Here is a 22548-nt window from a genome sequence, read left to right on the forward strand (position 1 = left end):
CTTCCTCTTTTTCATTCACCCTCTATCTTACAAAGCATGATGTCCTTCTTCAGGGACTGGATCCTTCTGATAGCATATCTAAAGTGTGTGAGATGAAGTCTCACCATACTCAACTCCAAGGAGAAATCTGGCTGTAATTTTTCCAAGAGAGAATTGTTTCTTCTTCTGGCAGTCCATGGTATATTCAATATTCTACCCCAACACCATAATTCAAAGGCTTCAATTATTCTTTGGTTTTCCTTACTCACTGTCCAGCTTTCATAATGCATGTGAGGCAATTGGAAACACCATGGCTTGGATCAGGCACACTTTAGTCCTTAAAGTGATATCTTTGTTTTTTAACACTTTCATGAGGTCTTTTGCAGCAGATTTGCCCAATGTAATGGGTCATTTGATTTCTTGACTGTGGCTTCCATGGGCATTGATTGTGGATACAAGTAAAATGAAATTCTTGACAACTTCAATCTTTTCTCTTTTTATCAAGATGTTGCTTATTGGTCCGATTGTGAGGTTTTTTTTTTTTTTTTTTTTTTATGTTAAGGTGTAATCCATAAAGAAGGCTGTAGTTTTCATTAGTAAGTGCTTCAAGTCCTCTTGACTTTCAGCAAGCAAAGTTGTGTCATCTGCATATCACAGGTTGTTAATGAATGTTCCACCAATCTTGATGCCTCTTTCTTCTTCATTTAGTCCAGTTTCTTGGATTATTTGCTCAGCATACAGATTGAATAAGTATGGTGAAAGCACTCAACCCTGACACATACCTTTCCTGATTTTAAACCATGCAGTATGCCCTTGTTCTGTTTGAAAGACCACATCTTGTGCTATGTACAGGTTCCTCATGAGTACAGGTGAGTGTTCTGGAATTCCAATTCTTTGCAATGTTATCCATAATATGTTATGATCCACCCAGTTGAATGCCTTTGCATAGTCAATAAAACACAGGTAAACATCTTTCTGGTATTCTCTGCTTTCAGCCAAGATCCATCTGACATTGGCAATGACATCCCTTGTTCCATGTCCTCTTCTGAATATGGCTTAAATTTCTGGCAGCACTCTATTTATGTACTGCTGCCACCATTTTTGAATGATCTTCAGCAAAAATTTTACTTTTGTGTGATAGTAATGATATTGTTTGATAATTTCTACATTCTGTTGAATAACCTTTTTTTGGAATGGGTACAAATACAGATTTCTTCCAGTCAGTTGGCCAGAGAGCTCTTTTCCAAATTTATTGCCGTAGACTAGTGAGCACCCCTAGCTCCGCATTCATTTGCTGAAACATCTCAATTGATACTTTGTCAATCTCTGGAGCCCTGTTTTTTGCCAATGCCTTCAGTGCAGCTTGGACTTCTTCCTTTGGTACCATCTGTTCAGGATTATACATCTGAAATTTTAATTCTAAATTATAATGAAATAATATTTTTATATTATACAGCCAAAATGATTTAAACTTAAAAAATATATTTGTATTGTTGTTTTTTCTCATGTCAACTTCTTTTATCACATATCATCCTTTATCTTGGCTTCATTGTTTTATTGTATACATATTTAAATAACTTGTTCACATTTTAGTAGAAGTTGGTTCAGGCTATAGGAACTTGTCTCTAGTGATTGTGGGGAAGGACTGAATGTCCTGCTAGGAGGAGGTTTGGACTTCTAATTGGTCTCAAGGTATCACTAGCTATCTATAGCAATGAACTACCTCATCATTTTGGACTCAGAACTCACACTCAACTGTTTCATTTAGTCTGTGGCAATTGCTGTTCTTTCTTGTTCAGCGTAGTCGGGAGGTAGTGGACTGGCTGACAAGCCTGATTGCTCAAAATGCATTGTCCCAATTAATCACTGTGACAGTTGTTCTGTGACATCCTTCTGCCTGAAGAACCCTATAGTTACTCCCATCTCCACACCACTTCTCTCTATATGTTTCTCTATTGCCATTTTTACCAATTCAATCCTATCTCCCCTATATCTTTATGATTATCTTACCATCTTTTGTACTGTCATCATTCTTTCTTGTTTTCCAATGCTGTTATGAATTTATATATTTATTTGACCATGTCAAAGCAATTGGTATGTTATGCCTGCCTTTTTGCACCATTTTTGGGTATGTGCTGGTGGCATGGTGGTTAAGTGTCACAGCTGGTAACCAAAGGGTTGGCAGTTCAGATCAGCCAGGTGCTCCTTGGAAACTCTATGGGGCAGTTCTACCCTGTCCTGTAGGGTTGCTATGAGTTGGAATTGACTCGATGGCACTGAGTTTGGCTTTTTGGGTTTGGATATATATATATATATAATTTGTTTATTTATTTCTATTTAACATAATGTCACCACTAAGCAGCTTGTCTAGGAGCCCTGGTGGCACTATGGTTAAGTGCTTGGCTGGTAACTGAAAGGTTGGCAGTTTGAACCTGCCAGCCACTCTGTGGGAGAAAGATGTGACAGTCTGCTTCTGTAAAGATTTACAGACCTGGAAACCATATGGGGTAGTTCTACTCTGTCCTATAGGGTCACTATACGTCGAAATCAACTTGGTGGCAATGGAGTTTAACTACCTTCTCTACTACTGCTATGTTGTTTTAGAAAGAAAATTTGATTTTGTCTTTCTTTTTTTTTTAATCTGATTAATCTTTTTATTTAGTATAATCCAGCCTAAAGATTAAAGTCTGTCTTTTTAGCTAGTCACAGATTAAAAACAAAAATAAAAATTTAACTCTAATATCCATTTACTGTGTGTGTTTTGCCAAGTGGTAATAAATGCATTTCCAGTACAGATTCCCCACTGGAACTAAAGACATCTGGGAATACATAGTAATATGAAAGAAAGCCCCCCCCCCCAAAAAAAAACCCTACAATGGAAGTAGTGTTGTCCCAAACATTTTTCTTTAAACGTACTTATCTTAAAAGGACTGTGTATATTCCTTCAGGGAGGTGAATACTTTCTCTTCCCATATTTTAAATTGGCAATCACCCCATTTTCAGGAACTGCAGTACTAAATTTCTTGTTTGATGCTTGGATCAGTGCAAAGAATCATTAATATTTTATTAGAAAGTTATTGTTTTCTATAAATTATATGATTTTTAAAAGAATATTTCTGTGCTCTTTAAGGTAAATTTTTTCTCATTTGTTGGTGCCTACCATTGCTTTGATCATTGCTTTCAACATGGAAAGCCATTTCTGAAGTTATAATGTAAAAGCTTGGAGTATAATTTATAAAATTTGATTTTAGGTATTTGCAAAATTAGGAATCAGATTAGGGTTAGTGTTGTATTGTATGTAACATATGCATGTCATAAAGTGTAGTTTACTTGAATTAATGCAATGCTCTTAGAAGATGTCATGATTGTTTTCTTTCAAAGTCATTACTAAGAAACAGTCACAGTTCAATGTCATTTATCACATAAATTCCACCAAACTGATCAACATATAAACAATGGTTCTTACTTTCACCCCAAGCATCTGCCAGTTTGTCATAATGTAGTGGTTTGCGTGTTGCTGGAAGCTGGGCCGCCGGTATTTCAAATACCAGCAGGATTACCCATGATGGACAGATTTCTGCTGAGCTTCAAGACTAAGACAGACTAGGAAAGAGGAGCTGGAGGTCTACTTCTGGAAAAATTAGGCAGTGAAAACCTTATTAATAACCAGCAGAACGTTGTCTGATAGAGTGCCAGAAGATGTGCCCCTCAGGTTGGGAGGCACTCAAAATATGACTGGGGAGAGCTGCCCCCTCAAAGTAGAGTCAATCTTAATGGGAGGAATGGAGTCAAACTTTTGGGACCTTCATTGCTGTTGTGGCACAACTCAAAATGAAAGAAACAAATGCAAACATATATTAATAATCTCAAATGGAATGTATTGAAATATGTATCTGGGAAAATTAGAAGTCGTCAAAAATGAAATGGAAGGCATAAAGATCGATATCTTAGGCATTAATTAGTAAGCTGAAATGGACTGGTATTGGCCATTTTGAATCAGACAATTATATGGTCTACTATGTTGGCAAGGACAAATTGAAGAGGGACGTCAACACACTCATTGTCAAAAAGAACATTTCAAGATCCATTCTGAAGTACAACGCTGTTAGTAACAGGATAATACTCATATGCCTACAAAGAAGACCAGTTAATATGAATATTTTTCAAATTTACACACCAACCGCTAAGGCCAAAGATGATGAAATTGAAGATATTTACCAATTTCTGCTGTCCAAAATTGGTCAAACATGCAATCAAGATGCAGTGACAATTACTGGTGATTGGAATGTGAAAGTTGGAAGCAAAGAAGGAGGAATAGTAGTTGGAAAATATGGCCTTGGTGATAGAAATGACACTATCCAAATGACAGAATTTTGCAAGACTAATGACTTTTTCGTTGCAAATACCTTTTTTCAACAACACGAACAGTGACTATATATGTGGACTTTAACAGATGGAATACACAGGAATTGAACTGACTACTTCTCTGGAAAGAGATGATGGAAAAGCTCAATATCATCAGTCAGAACAAGGGCAGGGGTCAACTTCGGAACAGATCATCAATTGCTTATATAAAAGTTCAAGTTCAAGTTGGAGAAAATTAGAAAGTCCACAAAGGCCAAAATAGGACCTTGAGTATATCCCATCAGAATTCAGAGACCATCTCAAGAACAGATTTGATGTGTTGAACACTAATGACTGAAGACCAGATGAATTGTGGAATGACATAAAGGACATCAGACATGAAGAAAGCAAGAGCTCATTAAAAAAACAGGAAAGAAAGAAAACACCAAAATGGGTGTCAGAAGAGACTCTGGAAATTGCTATTGAACATAGAATACCTAAAACAAAAGGAAGAAATGATGAAATAAACAAACTGAACAGAAAATTTCAAAGAGTGAATTGAGAAGACAAAGTAATGTATTATAATGAAAAGTGCAAATACCTGGAATTAGAAAACCAAAAGAACACCCTCGCCATTTCTCAAGCTGAAAGAACTGAAGAAAAAATTCAAGCCTTGAGTTGCAATGGTGAAGGATTCTATAGTGAAAATATCAAACAACGCAGGAAGCATCAAAAAAAGATGGAAGAAATACACAGAGTCACTGTACCAGAAAATAATTGGTTGAAGTTCAACCATTTCAAGAGGTAGCATATGATCAAGAACTGATGGTGCCGAAGGAAAAGGTCCAAGCTGCACGGAAACCATTGGTGAAAAACAAGGCTTCAGGAATTAACGAAATGCCAATTAAGAGGTTTGAACAAACAGATACAGCACTGAAAGTGCTCACTTTGTCTCTGCCAAGAAATTTGGAAGACAACTACCTGGCCAACTGATGGGAAGAGATCCATATTTGTGCCCATTCCAAAGGAAAGTGATCCAACAGAATGTAGAAATTATCTAACAATATCATTAATATCACACACAAATAAAATTTTGCTGAAGATCATTCAAAAGTTGTTGCAGCAGTACATCAAAAGGAAACTGCCAGAAATTCCAGCAGGATTCAGAAGAGGACATGGAATGAGGGATGTCATTGCCAATGTCAGCTGGATATTGGCTGAAAGCAGAGAATGCCAGAAAGATGTTTACCTGTGTTTTAATGACTATGCAAAGACATTTGACTGTGTGGATCATTATCAAACTGTGGATAACTTTGCGAAGAATGGGGATTCCAGAACACTTAATTGAGCTGGTGAAGAACCTGTACATGGACCAAGAGACAGTTGTTTGAACAGAATGAGAGAATATTGTGTGGTTTAAAGTCAGGAAAGGCATGCATCAGGATTGTATCCTTTCACCATACCTATTCAATCTGTATGCTGAGCAAACTATCCAAGAAGGTGAACTGTATGAAGAAGAACAGGGCATCAGGATTGGAGGAAAACTCATTAACAGCCTGTAATACACAGATGACACAACGTTGCTTACTGAAAGTGAAGAGGACTTGAAGCACTTATTGATGAAGATCAAAGATCAAATATTTTTTGTTAAAAAAAAATATTTACATGATTCATGCTTTCAACAACTTGAAGTTTATATTCATTGGGGGTATGGTACCAGCCTTACAAAGTATATCTGACTTCTGGGCTTTCACCTAGCCCTTTGTTTCTTATTTTAATATATAGAAATCATGGTATTGAGCAGACTTCTAGATTTTATATAGAACCTCCTTTCCTATGTATGTTATCCTCTTGCCAGATCTTTTCTGGGACATATGCTGGGTCTTATTTAGATCTGAGGGTAAATCATAACAGTGAGAACTAAAAGGCAGAACCTCTGTCAGATACTGATCAGGGTATTTTTCTGCAAGTGACTTACAAAATGATTTATTTCAGGTTTTTCATTTTTTACTTTAGAAAACTTAAGCCTAGAAAAAGAAGTGCCTGGTACACTTTTTACAACTAGCTAGCCCTAACATGCAGCCATAGAAGTGGTGTATATCTTTGGTAGCAGAGTTAAGTTTTCCGGCATCTCTCCCTGATTTGAGCCAGATAATTAAGCATGTGCCAAAGTTCAGGAGATCCAAAACTGGCCTTAGCTCTAGAACTTGGATAATACATATCAAATCTGTACGTTGCTTTTGAAAAAAGTTACAGTTCATGTTCATTTTTCAAGTTGTCTTTTTATTAAAAATAACTATATCTGAACTTATGGTATATGAGTACATAAAATAAATTAAGTTGCTAAAGAAAACCCCAAATAGACACAGTATGGAATGTACATGAATGCCACCTTGGAAAAAATCATTTCTTGCCAATGATAGTATAATATTTACTTTGAGTCCTTTGAAGAGTTCCAATCTGTTCAACTTGGGCTTGTATATTTAAACATGAAACTGTTTGCTGTATAAAAAATTCCAATCTATGAGTAGACAGCAAAATTGCTTGAGTAATTGACTGTGCTTTCTCTGAAAAACCTCTTTTGTGGGTTTATTAAAAAATAACAGGTATCTTTTCTGCCTTTTTTTTTTTTTTTCCTGCTTGCCATCTAACACTAGCAGAGGATTGTTTTACTGTTTAGTTGATGGGACCCTCTGGGTGGTACAAACGGTTAAGAAGCTTGGCTGCTAACCGAAATGTTGGAAGTCCAACCCAGCCCAAACCCAAACCCAAACCTACTGCTGTTGATCTGATTTCGACTCATAGCGACCCTGTCAGACATAGCAGAACTGCTCCATAGTGTTTCTAAGACTTTAAATCTTTATGGAAGCCAACTGCCATATCTTTGTCCCATGGAACGGCTTGTGGGTTTGAACCACCAATCTTTCAGTTAGCAGGGAGTGCTTAACCGCTACAACACCAGTACTCCTAGCTCATACAGGGCACCTTGAGAGAAAGGCCTGCTGATATACTTCAGAAAAATGAGCCACTGAAAACCCCTGCGGAGAAGAGTTCTACCTGGACACACATAGGGTCACCACAAGTTGGAGTCCAGGCAACAAGCAACTGCTTTTTTTTTTTTTAATGTAGTTGATAGCTTTTTCCATTTGCATATTCTTTACTTTGTGTGTGGACGGATGTGTGTGAGAGAGAAAGAGAGAATTCGTAAAAGCGCAGTTACAAAGAAGGCGAAGGGCTCATTGTAACTCAGACTGGCCCAGAGGTCAGGAAGCTTGGGTTCCACCTGCAGCTCTTATATGTCTCCCTGTGTGATGTGGGGCAAGTCACCTTCCCTGGGTCTCGGTTTCCTTTTCCAACTCTAAAGTTTGGGAATTCTTAAAATAAAATGAGTATCTCACTTCACTGATCCTCACAAAATAAATAGATAATGTTTAGTAACCATTGTGTCAGAAAAACTCGTTACATCATTTTCTTCTCAGAGAGACATGCAGACAAAGTCGCCTTATAGGAGTCAGCCTACACTTAGAAATACATGTGGTCTTCATCCACCTGGTAAGATTTATCTTTGGGGGACTTTTGGACAACTTTTTGATCATTACAGCCAAAATTTCAACTAGATCTCTTTACTAAAATTAGCACATCACACAATCAAGTTTTCCTTTAATAAATTATTTTCTCAGAGAAATAGAAATATTATCTCACTTCACCAGAAATGTAATAGTAGGCTGCATGCATTTCTAATTTACTCAAAATCAATGATAGTTTTACCTTTGCTTTAATTTTTTCTCAAAATAAATTTCCATATTTTTTGCAGCATTTGTTTCTCATCATTTAACTTGCATAAAACTGTGCTGCCATTTTATTCAATTCCTATATTTTTGCTTTTATGTTTGAAAAATTAATAGAGTTTATTATTTAGAACAGGTTTTTGTTTTCTTTTTAAATAAAGCAGTCACCATTAAGTTATGACAACCCCGTGTGTTTCAGAGTAGAACTTCCGAGGTACCTCTGGGCGAATTCAAAATGCTAATCTTTCAGTTTGTAGCTGAATACTTAACTGGTAATACCACCCTGGTAGCAGACTGAGCAGAAGTACACAGGTTCCTATATACTCTCCCACTCTTGTACACAGTTTCCTTTATTTTTAACATCTTGCATTCCTGTATATTTGTTACAATTGATAAACCAGAATTGAAATATTGTTATTAACTAAAGTTAATAGTTTACACTAGGGTTACTCTTTGTGTTGTACAGTTCTCTGGGATTTGACAAATGCATATCATGTCCACTATTACACTATCATACAGAATTGTGTCTCACTGCCATTAAAATGTGCTGCACTTCACCTGCCCTTTCCCTGAATTCCTGCCAACCACTGATCTTTTTAATGTCTCTGTGTTGTTATTGGGGAGCCCTAGTGGCACAGTTGTTAAGTTCAGCTGCTAAACAAAAGGTTGGCAGTTCGAATCCACCAGCCACTCTTTGAAACCCTACAGGGCAGTTCTACTCTGCTATAGAGTTGCTATGAGTCAGAATAGACTCGATGGCAACAGGTTTGGTTTGTGTTATTGTTAGGTGCCCTCGAGTCAGTTCAAACTCATAGTGACCCCTATGGACAACAGAATGAAACACTGTCCAGTCCTGTGCCATCCTTACAATCCTTGCTATATTTGAGCCCATTATTGCAGCCACTGTGTCCATCTGTCTCCTTGAGGATCTTCTCATTTTCACTGACCCTCTACTTTACCAAACGTAATGTCCTTCTCCAGGTACTGATCTTTCCTGATAACATGTCCAAAATACGTGAGATGAAATTTCACTGTCCTTGCTTCCAAGGAGCATTCTGGCTGTACGTCTTTCAATACAGATTTGCTTGTTCTTCAGGCAGTTCATGGTATATTTAATATGCTTTGCCAACATCATAATTCAAAGGCATCAATTCTTCTTCACGCTTCCTTACTCATTGTCCAGCTTTCACGTGCATATGAGGTGATTGAAAATACAATCACTTGGGTCAGGTGCACCGTAGTCTTCGAGGTGACGTCTTTGCTTTTGAATACTTTAAAGAGGTCTTTTGTAGCAGATTTGCCCAATTCAATATGTCATTTGATTTCTTGATTTCTGCTTCCATGGGTGTTGATTGTGGATCCAAGTAAAATGAAATCCTACCAACTTCAATCTTTTCCCCGTTTATCATGATATTGCTTATTGGTCTAGTTGTGAGGATTTTTTGTTTTCTTTATGTTGAGGTGTAATCCATACCGAAGGTTGTGCTCTTTGATCTTCCTCAGTAAGTCCTTCAAGTCCTTTTTGCTTTCAGCAAGGATGATTGTGTCACCTGCATATCGCAGGTTGTTAAATGAGTCTTTCTCCAATCCTGATGTTGCATTCTTCTTCATACAGTCTGGTTTCTTGGAATATCTGCTCAGCATACAGATTGAATAAGTATGTGAAAGGATACAACCCTGATGCACATCTTTACTAATTTTAAACCATGCAGTATTCATTGTTCCATTTGAATAACTGCCTCTTGGTCTGTGTACAGTTTCTTCAAGAGCACAATTAAGTGTTCTGGAATTCTCATTCTTTGCTATGCTAGCCACAACATATAGTCCAGCTTCTCAAACTATTTTCTCAGCATTAAAATTGAATACTGTTATTTTTATAAAAATAACATGTGCCTTCTATGTTTGTTTGTTTATGGCGTACTCTTCCCACAAGGTATATTTGTAAGCATGTTACACTAATTTTCTTTTTACAGTAATATGTAAAAAAAATTGACATACTGGCATTTATGAAAATACCTTCTGAGGGGAGGACACCACTGGCAAAAGTAACATAGAAGGTGCATGTTATTTGCATAAAAATTTAGTTAGTATGTTGAAAGATACACCCCTGACACACACCTTTCCTGATTTTAAACCATGCAGTAGTACCCCCTTGTTCTGTTTGAATGACTGTCTCTTGGTCTATGTACAGGCTATGCATGAGCAAAATTAAGTGTTCTGGAATTCCCATTCTTCACAATGTTATCCGTAATTTGTTATGATCCACACAATCGAATTCCTTTGCAAAGTCAGTAAAACACAGGTAAACATCTGTTATTCTCTACTTTCAGTCAAGATCTATTTGACATCAGCAGTGATATCTCTCATTCCTTCTGGTAAATCCAGCTTGAATTTCTGGAATTTCTCTGCCAATGTACTGCTGCAACAGTTTTTGAATTATATTCAGCATAATTTTACTTGCATGTGATATTAATGATAATGTTTGATAATTTCTGCATTCTTTTGGATCACCTTTCTGTGGAATAAGCATGTATATGGATCTCTTCAGTCAGTTGGCCTGGTAGTTGTCTTCCAGATTTCTTGGCATAGTTGAGTGAGCACTTCCATCATTACACTGTTTGTTGAAACATCTCAACTGGTATTCCCTTAATTCCTGGAGCCTTGTTTTTCGCCAATGCCTTCAGTGCAGCTTGGACTTTTTCCTTTAGCACCATCGGCTCTTGAACATACTCTACCTCCTGAAATGTTTGATTGTCGATCAGTTCTTTTTGGTACAGTGACTCTTTGCATTCCTTCCATCTTCTTTTGATGTTTCCTGAGTCATTCAATATTTTCCCCATAAAAACTAAAAAACCAAACCTGTTGCAGTGAAGTAAAATCCGACTCATAGCCACCGTATAGGACAGAGTAGAACTGCTCCTGAGGGTTTCCATTGAGCGGCTGGTGGATTCAAACTGCCGACCTTTTGGTTAGTAGCCAAACCCTTAACCACTGTGCCACCCCTTCAGTATTGCAACTTGAGGCTTGAATTTTTTCTTCAGTTCTTTCATTTTCAGAAATGCCAAGCATGTTCTTCCCTTTTGGTTTTCTAACTCTAGGTCTTTGCATTTTTCATTTTGATACTTTAGTTTGTTTTCTCGAGCTGCTCTTTTGAAATTTTCTGTTCAGCTCTTTTATGTGATCATTTCTTCCTTTTGCTTTAGATACTCTTCATTCAAGTGCAAGTTTCAGATTCTCTTCTGACATCCATTTTGGTATTTTCTTTCTTTCCTCTCTTTTAAATGACCTTTTGGTTTCTTCATGTATGATGTCCTTGATTTCATCCCACAACTCATCTGGTCTTTGGTCATTAGCATTCAATGCATCAAATCTGTCCTTGAAATGGTCCGTAAATTCGGGTGGTATATAGTCAAGGTCATATTTTGGTTCTGGTGGACTTGTTTTTATTTTCTTCAGCTTCAGCTTGAACTTGCGTGCAAGCGATTGAGGTCTCTTCTGCTGTCAGCCCCTGGCCTTGTTCTGAATGTTTCTATAGTTTTGCCTTTTCCAGAATGTCATGTAGTTGAAATCATACAGTATGTAGTTTTTTTTAGACTGGCTTCTTTCTCTTAGCAATATGCATTTAAGTTTTATCCATGTCTTTTTGTAGCTTGACAGGTCAGTCCTTTTTATCAATGAATAATGCTCCTTTATATTGATATACTATAGTTTACTCATCCTTTCATCTATTGAAGGTTATCTCAGTTGCTTCCAATTTTTGCCGTTATGAATAAAGCTGCAATAAACACTCTTCTGCAGATTTTTATGGGGACATATATTTTCAACGTATTTGGGCAAATACCTAGACGTGTGATTGCTAAATTACATGGCAAGTCTGTGTTTATCTTTACAACTGTCAAATAATCTTCCAAAGTGGCTGTACCATTTGTATTCCTATCAAAAACAAATGAGATTTTTTGTTGCACCACACCTTTACTTAAAGCACAATAAAAATCAGAAAAAAAAAAAAAGAATGGCTGACCAAGATAATTTTCCATCAGTGGTCACATAGGAATTAACCAGGAAAATGTACATGAAGAAAATGCATTACTCACATATAGTTGCTCTGAGTTCTCTGGATTATAGTGCTGTTAAGGAAGTCTTTTTTTAGCTATTGGTTTTCTCTTTTTGGAGAAGACGGTGTTAATCTGTCATGGTAAATCTTCCACAGCTACTAGGTGTGAGAGTGTTTAAATATTGCCTGTTTTGACTGTTTGTTATCTGTAGAGAAAGGCTGCTAAAATTCCAGGTTTAAGCAGCTACGTAGAAAAGCTGCTCTCTGTGACATTTATGACTCTCCATGTGGATTCTTGACCTAAATTTGCTAAACTAGTTGGCCAAGTTTTCTGACTCATCCCCTTTCACAAGGCTGGTGTGACTCACCCCAACAAGCTGAAGGGAGGTCAGAATGGGGAGATAACTCACAGTGGTAGATGGACAAGTTGAAGCCGCTGTGGCAAGAGTATCATTCTTTACATACTATGCTAGCATGTTCAAGTAACGTGAAAGCCCAATTAGAGCAGAGTTTTTAACTTGTTTTTACAATTTTCCTGCAAAATTCTTACCTGTAACTGTTGAAGCTTGGATGTTATATGAAAAACAATGCAATGACACTTGTTTGAAGAATTTTTCAAGGATTGATGTTCCTTAGAAGTGACAGTGGCAAGGCTTTGGCTTGCTTACTTCGAACGTGTCATTCGGAGAGACTAATCGCTAGACATGGATATCATGTTTGGTAAAGCAGAGTGCCAGTGAAAACAAGAGAAACCCTCCATGAGATGAATAGACATAACAGCGGCAACATACTAATGCTCATGAAGATGGTGCACGATCAGCCAATGTTTTGTTCTGTTATACATAAGGTTGCCATGAATCGGATGCAGACTGGACAGCAACTAACAACAAGAGGTATAAATTCAATCCCCCCTCCTGTCTTCCTCCTTTATTTCCTTCCTCCCTTAGTTTTTTTCCCCTTTCTTTACTTCTTCCTTTCTTTCTTACATTTTACAGAGTGTTTATTGTGAAAGAGCTGGGGTTTAAAAGTCAGGAAGATACTTAGAATCTTGACTTTGCTGTTTTCTGACAAGTCACTTTACCCTCTCTATGACTCAATTTACTCATTTGTTAAAAGGGAGATTCTAATACCAGCATCACAGTGTTGTAGTAAGGCCTAAGTAAAATAATAATATTGTTGTCGTTAGGTACCATCGGATCAGTTGCCACCTATAGAGACCCTATGTACAACAATGTGAAACACTGCCTGGTCCTGCATTATCCTCACAACCATTGCTATTTTTGAGCCCATTGTTGTCACCACTATGTCAATCCATTTCATCAAGCGTCTTCCTGTTTTTCACTGACCCCGCACCTTACTAAGCAAGATGTCCTTCTCCACAGACTGGTCTCTCCTTATAGCATGTCCAGAGTATGTGAGATGAAGTCTTGCCATCCTCAAAATGCGAGAATAGAAGAAACTGTGAAGTAAAAGAGCTGAACAGAAGATTTCAAAGGGTGGTTTGAGAAGATAAAATATAATGAAATATGCAAAGATCTGGAGTTAGAACATCAGAAGGGAAGAATATACTTGGCATTTCTCAAGCTGAAAGAACAGATAAAAAATTTAAGCCTCAAGTTGCAGCTTAGAAGGATTCTATGGGCAAAATATTGAACAATGCAGGAAGCATCAAATGAGATAGAAGGAATACACAGAGTAACCATACCGAAAAAAACTGGTCAATGTTCTGATTCGCAGCAACCCTACGTGACAGAGTAGAACTGCCCTATAGGGCTTTCTAGGCTGAAATCTTTATGGGAGCAGATCGCTAGGTCTTTATTCCTGTGGAGCCACTAGGTGGGTATGAAATGTCAACCTTTTGGTTAGCAGCTGAGCACTTAACCATTGTACTACCAGGGTTCCTTAATAATATTACCTATTATTTATTGAATAGCAAATATATACATTATCTAATTTAGTCTTCACAATAATTTTGGAAAGAAAGTGTCTGATACTTGGTAGGCAGCATAAATAAGAAGGTGATGGAGATATTGCATGCTCACTATAAAATGTCTTTTGAGTACCTGTGAAGTACCAGGTATATTGTATGTGTTACCTGGTTGGGGGTGGAGGGAGAGGAACAAAGAACAAGACACAGCTCCTCACTTCCTGTGTTATAATGTATGAGGGATGATAGATAAATAAACAGATAATTACAACTGAGTAAAGAGCCTTTTGACAATGGGAAGTATGAAGTGGATGCTTTAAGAGGGGCCCCTAATGCCAATTTGGATGGTCAGGAAGGGTTCCCTGGAGGAAGTCACATTTTGGCTGAGACCTGAGGGATAAATAAATGGGAATTAATGATGGGGGAGGGGTGAGTATGTTCTAAGGAATAATATATGCAAAATTCCAAAATGAGAGGGTCTATGACACGTTTGAGAAACTGAAAGTAGTACATTCTGGACATTGAAGAGCTTGGTGGTGAGAAGTGAGGCTAGGTAACAGAGGCTGTTGGGTCACAAAAAGCCTTGATACCTACCTATCTAGTAAAAAAAAAAAAAAAAAAAAAAAGGGATATCTAATCTCAGGCTGACTATTAACTACTCCTGAGTTTTTGGTCTCTCCTTCTCAGCCTGGCTTTGGAAAAAATGCCCCTCTGTAATGACGACCCATTAGACTTCTGATTGGAGTGGGCATGTGATTACCTTGTTAACTCCTGGTCCTTTTGTAATCTTTTTTTTTTTTTTTTTTTAATTTTTATTGTGCTTTATGTGAAAGTTTACAAATCAAGCCAGTCTCTCATACAAAAATTTATATACACCTTGCTACATACTCCTAATTGCTCTCCCCCCAAAGAGACAGCCCACTCCTTCCCTCCACTCTCTCCTTTCATGTCCATTCCGCCAGCTTTTGACCCCCTCTGCCCTCTCATCTCCCCTCCAGGTAGGAGATGCCAACATAGTCTCAAATGTCTACTTGACCCAAGAAGCTCATTCTTCACCAGCATCTTTTTCTATCCCATTGTCCAGTCCAATCCCTGTCTGAAGAGTTGTCTTTGGGAACGGTTCCTATCTTGGGCTAAGAGATCTGGGGGCCATGGCCACCGGGGTCCTACAAGTCTCAGTCAGACCATTAAGTCTGGTCTTTTTACGAGAATTTGTGGTCTGCATCCCACTGCTCTCCTGCTCCCTCAGGGGTTCTCTGTTGTGTTCCCTGTCAGGGCAGTCATCGATTGTGGCTGGGCACCATCTAGTTCTTCTGGTCTCAGGCTGATGTAATCTCTGGTTTATGTGGCCCTTTCTGTCTCTTGGGCTCATAATTACCTTGTGTCCTTGGTTTTCTTCATTCTTTTTTGGTCCAGGTAGGTTGAGACCAATTGATGCATCTTAGATGGCTGCTTGCTAGCGTTTAAGACCCCAGACGCCACTCTCCAAAGTGGGAGGCTGAATGTTTTCTTAATAGATTTTATTAAGTCAATTGACTTAGATATCCCCTGAAAGCATGGTCCCCAAAACCCCGCCCTGGCTACACTGACCTTCGAAGCATTCATTTTATTCAGGAAACTTCTTTGCTTTTGGTTTAGTCCAGTTGTGCTGACCTCCCCTGTACAGTGTGTTGTCTTTCCCTTCACCTAAAGTAATTCTTATTCACTATCTAATTAGTGAATACTTTTCTCCCTCCCTCCCACTCTCCCCCCTCTTGTACCATCAAAGAATATTTTCTTCTCTGTTTAAGGTATTTCTCGAGTTCTTATAATAGTGGTCTTATACAATATTTGTCCTTTTGCAACTGACTAATTTCACTCAGCATAATGCCTTCCAGATTCCTCCATATTATGAAATGTTTCACAGTTTCATCACTGTTCTTTATTGATGTGTAGTGTCCCCTTGTGCAAATATATCATAATTTATTTACCCATTCATCCGTGGATGGGCACCATGGTTGCTTCCATCTTTTTGCTATTGTAAACAGTGCAGCAATGAACATGGGTGTGCATATACCTATTCATGTAAAGGCTGTTATTTCTCTAGGATATATTCCAAGGAGTGAGATTGCTGGATCCTATGGTAGTTCTATTTCTAGCTTTTAAAGGAAGTGCCAAATCAATTCCCACCAGCAGTGTAGAATTGTTCCAATCTCTCCACAACCTCTCCAACACTTACTATTTTGTGGTTTTTGAATTAATGCTAGCCTTGTTGGAGAAAAAAAAAAAAAATTTTTGTTGGAGTGAGATGGAATCTCATTGTAGTTTTGATTTGCATTTCTCTAATGGCTAACAATAGTGAGCATTTCCTCATGTGTCTGTTACCTACCTGAATGTCTTCTTTAGTGAAGTGCCTGTTCATATCTTTTGCCCATTTCTTAATTGGGTTGTTTGTCTTTTTGTAGTTGAGTTTTTGCAGTATCATGTAGATTTTAGAGATCAGGGGCTGATTAGAAACGTCATAGCTAAAAACTTCTGCCCAGTCTGTAGGTAATCTTTTTACTCTTTTGGTGAACTCTTTGGAATAACATCGGTGTTTGATTTTCAGGAGCTCCCAGTGATCTAGTTTTTCTTCTGTATCGTTTTTTTTTTTTATCGTTAGTAACGTTTTGTGTACTGTTTATGCCATGTATTAGGACTCCTAGCATTGTCCCTATTTTTTCTTCCATGATCTTTATTATTTTAGATTTTAAATTTAGGTCTTTGATCCATTTTGAGTTCATTTTTGTTCATGATGTGAGGTAGGGATCTTGTTTCATTTTTTTTGCAGATGGATGTTCAGTTATGCCAGCACCATTTGTTAAAAAAGACTGTCTTTTCCCTTTTTAACTGAGTTGGAGCCTTTGTCAAATATCAACTGCTCATATGTGGACAGATTTCTGTCTGGACTTTCAATTCTGTTCCACTGGTCTATGTATCTGTTGTCATACCAGTACCAGGCTGTTTTGACTACTGTGGTGGTATAATAGTTTTTAAAATCAGGTAGAGTGAGGCCTCCCACTTTGTTCTTCTTTTTCAGTAATGCTTTACTTCTCCGGGGCCTCTTTCCCTTCCATATGAAGTTGGTGATTTGTTTCTCCATCTCATTAAAGAATGTCATTGAGATTTGGATCGGAATTGCATTAAATGTATAGATCATTTTTGGTAGAATAGACATTTTTATAATGTTAAGTCTTCCTATCCATGAGCAAGGTATGTTCTTCCACTTATGTAAATCTCTTTTGGTTTCTTGCAGAAGTGTACTGTAGTTTTCTTTGTAGAAGTCTTTTACATCTCTGGTAAGATTTATTCCTAAGTATTTTACCTTCTTGGGGACTACTGTAAATGGCATTGATTTAGTGATTTCCTCTTCCATGTTCTGTTTGTTGGTGTAGAGGAATCCAACTGATTTTTGTATGTTTATCTTGTATCTTGATACTCTGCTGGACCCTTCCATTAGTTTCAATAGTTTTCTGGAGGATTCTTTAGGGTTTTCTGTGTATAAGATCATGTCATCTGCAAATAGAGACACTTTTACTTCTTCCTTGCCAATCTGGATACCCTTTATTTCTTTATCTAGCCTAGTTGCTCTGGCTAGGACCTCCAGCACAATGTTGAATAAGAGTGGTGATAAAGAGCATCCTTGTCTGTTTCCCAATCTCAAGGGGAATGTTTTCAGGCTCTCTCCATTTAGGACGATGTTGGCTATTGGCTTTGTATAAATGCCCTTTATTATGTTGAGGACTTTTCCTTCTATTTCTATTTTGCTGAGAGTTTTTATCATGAATGGGTGTTAAACTTTGTCAAATGCCTTTTCTGCAACAACTGATAAAATCATGTGATTCTTGTCTTTTGTTTTATTTATATGATGGATTACACGAATTGTTTTTCTAATGTTGAACCATCCCTGCGTACCTGGTATGAATCCCACTTGGTTATGGTGAATTATTTTTTTTGATATGTTGTTGAATTCTATTGGCTAGAATTTTGTTGAGGATTCTTGCATCTAAGTTCATGAGGGATATAGGTCTATAATTTTCTTTTTTTGCGGTGTCTTTACCTGGTTTTGGTATCAGGGATATGGTGGCTTCATAGAATGAGTTTGGTAGTATTCCATCCTTTTCTATGCTCTGAAATACTTTTAGTAGTAGTGATGTTAACTCTTCTCTGACAGTTTAGTAGAGCTCTGCAGTGAAGCCATCTGGGCCAGGGCTTTTTTTGTTGTTGTTGGGAGTTTTTTGATTGCGTTTTCAATCTCTTCTTTTGTTATGGGCCTATTTAGTTGTTCTACCTCTGTTTGTGTTAGTTTAGGTCGGTAGTGTGTTTCTAGGAATTCATCCATTTCTTCTAGGTTTTCATATTTTTTAGAGTACAATTTTTTATAGTAATCTGATATGATTTTTTAAATTTCAGTTGGGTCTGTTGTAATATCACCCATCTCATTCTTATTCAGGTTATTTGCTTCATCTCCTGTTTTTCTTTTGTCAGTTTGGCCAGTGCTTTATCAATTTTGTTTGTTTTTTCAACAAAGCAGCTTTTGGTCTTGTTAATTCTTTCAGTTGTTTTTCTGTTTTCCATTTCATTTAATTTTGCTTTAATTTTTATTATTTGATTTTTTCTGATGCCTGAGGGTTTCTTTTGTTGGTCTCTTTCTATTTGTTCAAGTTGTTGCAATAATTCTTTGATTTTTGCCCTTTCTTCTTTTTGTATGTGTACGTTTATTGATATAAATTGACCTCTGAGCACTGCTTTTGCTGTGTCCCAAAGATTCTGAAAGGAAGTGTTTTCATTCTCATTGGATTCTATGAATTTCTTTATTCTATCCTTCATGTCTTCTGTAATCCAGTCTTTTCTGAGCAGGGTATTGTTCAGTTTCCAAGTGTTTGATTTCCTTTGCCTGCTTTTTCTGTTATTGATTTCTACTTTTATGGTCTGGTGATCAGCGAAGATGTTTTGTAATATTTCGATGTTTTGGATTCTGCTAAGGCTTGTTTTATGATTTAATATGTGGTCTATTCTAGAGAATGTTCCATTTGCACTAGAAAAGAAAGAATACTTGGCTGGTGTAGTGTTCTCTATATGTCTATGAGGTCAAGTTGGTTGATTGTGGCATTTAGATCTTCCGTGTCTTTATTGAGGTTTTTTTAGGAAGTCCTGTCCTTCGCCAAATGTGGTGTGTTGAAGTCTCCTACTATTATTGTGGAAATGTCTATCTCACTTTTCAATTCTGTTAGAGTTTGTTTTATATATCTTGCAGCCTTGTCACTGGGTGTGTCAATTTTTAGGATGGTTATATCCTCGTGGTATATTGTCCCTTTAATCATTATATGGTGTCCTTCCTTATCCTTTATGATGGATTTAACTTTAAAGTCTATTTTGTCAGAAATTAATATTGCCACTCCTGCTCTTTTTTGATTGTTGTTTGCTTGGTATATATTTTTTCATCCTTGAGTTTTAGTTTGTTTGTGTCTCTAAGTCTAAGGTGTGTCTCTTGTAGGCAGCATATAGGCAGATCATGTTTTTTGATCCATTCTGCCAAGCTCTGTCTCTTTATTGGTGCATTTAGTCCATTTATATTCAGTGTAATTATGGATAAGTATGAATTTAGTGCTATCATTTTGATGTCCTTTTTTGTGTGTTGTTGATAGTTTCTTTTTCCCACTTCACTTTTTGTGCTGAGTAGTTTATCCTCATGTATTGTCTTTTCCTAATATTCTTTGTTGTTGCTTTTGTTTCTGCTGAGTCTCTATTTTTTTCTAGTAGTTTGTTTTGATGAGTAGGATAGTTTGTCTCCTTTGTGGTTACCTTAATATTTACCCCTATTTTTCTAAATTTAAACCTAACTTTTATTTCTTTGTGTTGCATTGTCTTCCTTTCCATATGAAAGATCTATGACTACATTTCTTAGTTACTCTTTGTTGTTTTAATATTGTCTTCTTTTGCATAGTAACATTGCTGTTTACCTGTTTTGAGTGTTTTTTTATCTTGATTTATTTTTGTGGTTTCCCTGTCAGGGTTGACATCTGATTGCTCTGCCCAGTGTTCTAGTCTTGGGTTGATACCTGATATGATTGATTTTCTAACCCAAAAGCCCCCTTTAGTATTTCTTGTAGTTTTGGTTTGGTTTTATGAATTTCCTAAACTTCTGTTTATCTGGAAATGTCCTAATTTCACCTTCATATTTGAGAGACAGTTTTGCTGTATATATGATTCTTGGCTGGCAATTTTTTTCCATCAATGGTTTATATAAGTCATCCCATTGCCTTCATGCCTGCAAGGTTCCTGCTGAGTAGTCCGAGCTTATTCTTATTGACTCTCTTTTGTAGGTGACTTTCTGTTTATCCCAAGGTGCTGTTAAAATTTTCTCTTTATCTTTGGTTTTGACAAGTTTTATTATAATATGTCCTGGTGACTTTCTTTTAAAATCTGCCTTATGTGGAGTTTGATGAGCATCTTGGATAGATACCTTCTCATCTTTCATGATATTAGGGAAGCTTTTTGCCAACAAACCTTCAACAATTCTTTCTGTATTTTCTGTTATCCCTCTTTGTTCTGGTACTCCAATCACTCATAGGTTATTTCTCTTGATAGAGTCTCACATGATTTTTAAGGTTTCTTCATTTTTTTTAAATTATTTTATCTGATTTTTCTTCAAATATATTGTTGCCAAGTGTTTCATCTTCAAATGCACAAATTCTGCCTTCCACTTGCTCAATTCTGCTCCTGTGACTTTCTATTGAGTTGTCTAATTCTGAAATTTTATTTTTAATCTTCTGAATTTCTGATTGCTATCTGTGGATTCTTCCAGCTTATTGAATTTTTCATAATGTTCTTGAATAATCTTTTTAATTTCTTCAACTGTTTTATCTGTGTGTTCCTTGGCTTGTTCTGTGTATTGCCTAATTTCCTTTTTGATGTCTTGAAGGGTTCCGTATGTTAATCTTTTGTATTCTGCATCCAGTAATTCCAGAAAGGCTCTTTCATCTAGAAGATCCCTTGATTCTTTGTTTTGATAGCTTGTTGAGGCAATCATGGTATGTTTCTTCATGTGACTTGATACTGACTGTTTTCTCTGAGCCATCTATAAGTTATCGTATTAGTTTATTTTATGTTTGCTTACTGTATCTTAGCTTCTTGCTTTGTTTTGTTTTGATATGCCCAAATGAGTTGCTTGAGTGAGCTAGCTTCATCATTTTTACCTTTGGAGCTCTGACATCCTGTTCCCAAATGGCTAAAGCTATTATCAAGTATATCCGTCTAGGGTTCCATTCACTTTTCTTGTGTGAATTCAGCTCAGGTGTCCAGGTAGCTGATCATCAAGTCTGTGGTACAGGGGTGATTGGTGTAGGTACCGGTATCTGTTTGCAGCAGGGGATCACGCTCTGAACAAGGCAGGGGACTGAGAACCATCCCTCAAGTGTCTCTGAGGAAAGCATGTCCCTGTTTCCTAGAGCATAGAGGTGGGTAGGTTCTGTAGACAGAGCATGTGCACCCAATATTTTTGGTTGTAAGGACTGGGAGGTATCAGTTATCCTTGGACCCCTGTCGTGGGTGGCTTGGTGACCTGAGTTGAGCCACTAGTCCTTAGGCCCCTGATGTGGGTAGGTGAGGACTCTGTTTAATAGGCAAAGCAGTGTCAAACACCAAACACCCACCTCTCTACCACACAGCTGAAACAGCTGTAGTCCACCAACAGGGGCCTATTCTCCTAAGTTATGCCCACACAAGTCCATGCAGTGGGGAAAGATACTCAAAGTCCACAGACCATTTATGCCTGGACAGGAACCACTTCTGTCCTGAGCTTCCCCAGTTAGTGGAGCTGGCAAATTATCTTTTCCCCCAGTTGCAAATTTATTCCTTCTCTGAGGCCGGGAGTATGGCTCTAGGCACTCAACAGGGCCTATCTCAGGCCCAGGGAAATCAATAGCTGCTGAAGCAGGCTTGGGTGTGGGGAGGCGCAGTAAAAGATACGCAAGTACTTAGTTTTTCCCAAGAGTGCCATTCCTCTCTGGTTCCGGAGGTGTGAGTAGGCTGTACTGCTGGCTGCTTGCCCTTGAGGAAACTGCAGCCAAACACTAGTATCAGCCCACCACAGTTGCTCCCGGGAGTGGTGTCTGAGGGCAACTGGCGATTCAGGTCCAGTAAATTCTCTGTACTTCTGAGCCATCTCTTCCTCCGTCTGTCTCTTGGTTCCTTTTCTAACTTTGCCTTTGATGTTCAGAGCTCCTAGCTTGTCATAAATATACTCGTTTCACTTGTTTTTTTTGAGTCTTTGTTGTAAGAAGTCTCTCTGGAAGTGTCTGTCTATTCTGCCATCTTGGCCCTGACTCCCCTTTTGTAACCTTTTAAACTGTGTTCTTAGTCCTGGAAAAAAAAAAAAAAAAGGTTTATCTTGTTGGTAATGAGATGGGGGCATTCCTGTTCAGTTGGCTATTTTT

General features: G+C 37.6%; 1 long non-coding RNA gene across 1 annotated transcript in view; it reads left to right on the forward strand.

The window, feature by feature from the left end:
- The first annotated feature begins 8599 nt into the window (after window positions 1-8599).
- Window positions 8600-22548, forward strand: part of LOC111753173 (uncharacterized) — a 38539-nt gene continuing 24590 nt past the window's right edge. Inside the window, exon 1 of the long non-coding RNA XR_002788056.2 lies at window positions 8600-13058. This is a non-coding gene — a long non-coding RNA (uncharacterized LOC111753173). The remainder of the gene's footprint in view (window positions 13059-22548) is intronic.

This window comes from Loxodonta africana, chromosome 4 (assembly GCF_030014295.1).
Source record: "Loxodonta africana isolate mLoxAfr1 chromosome 4, mLoxAfr1.hap2, whole genome shotgun sequence".
In the NCBI taxonomy this organism is placed as follows: Eukaryota; Metazoa; Chordata; class Mammalia; order Proboscidea; family Elephantidae; genus Loxodonta; species Loxodonta africana.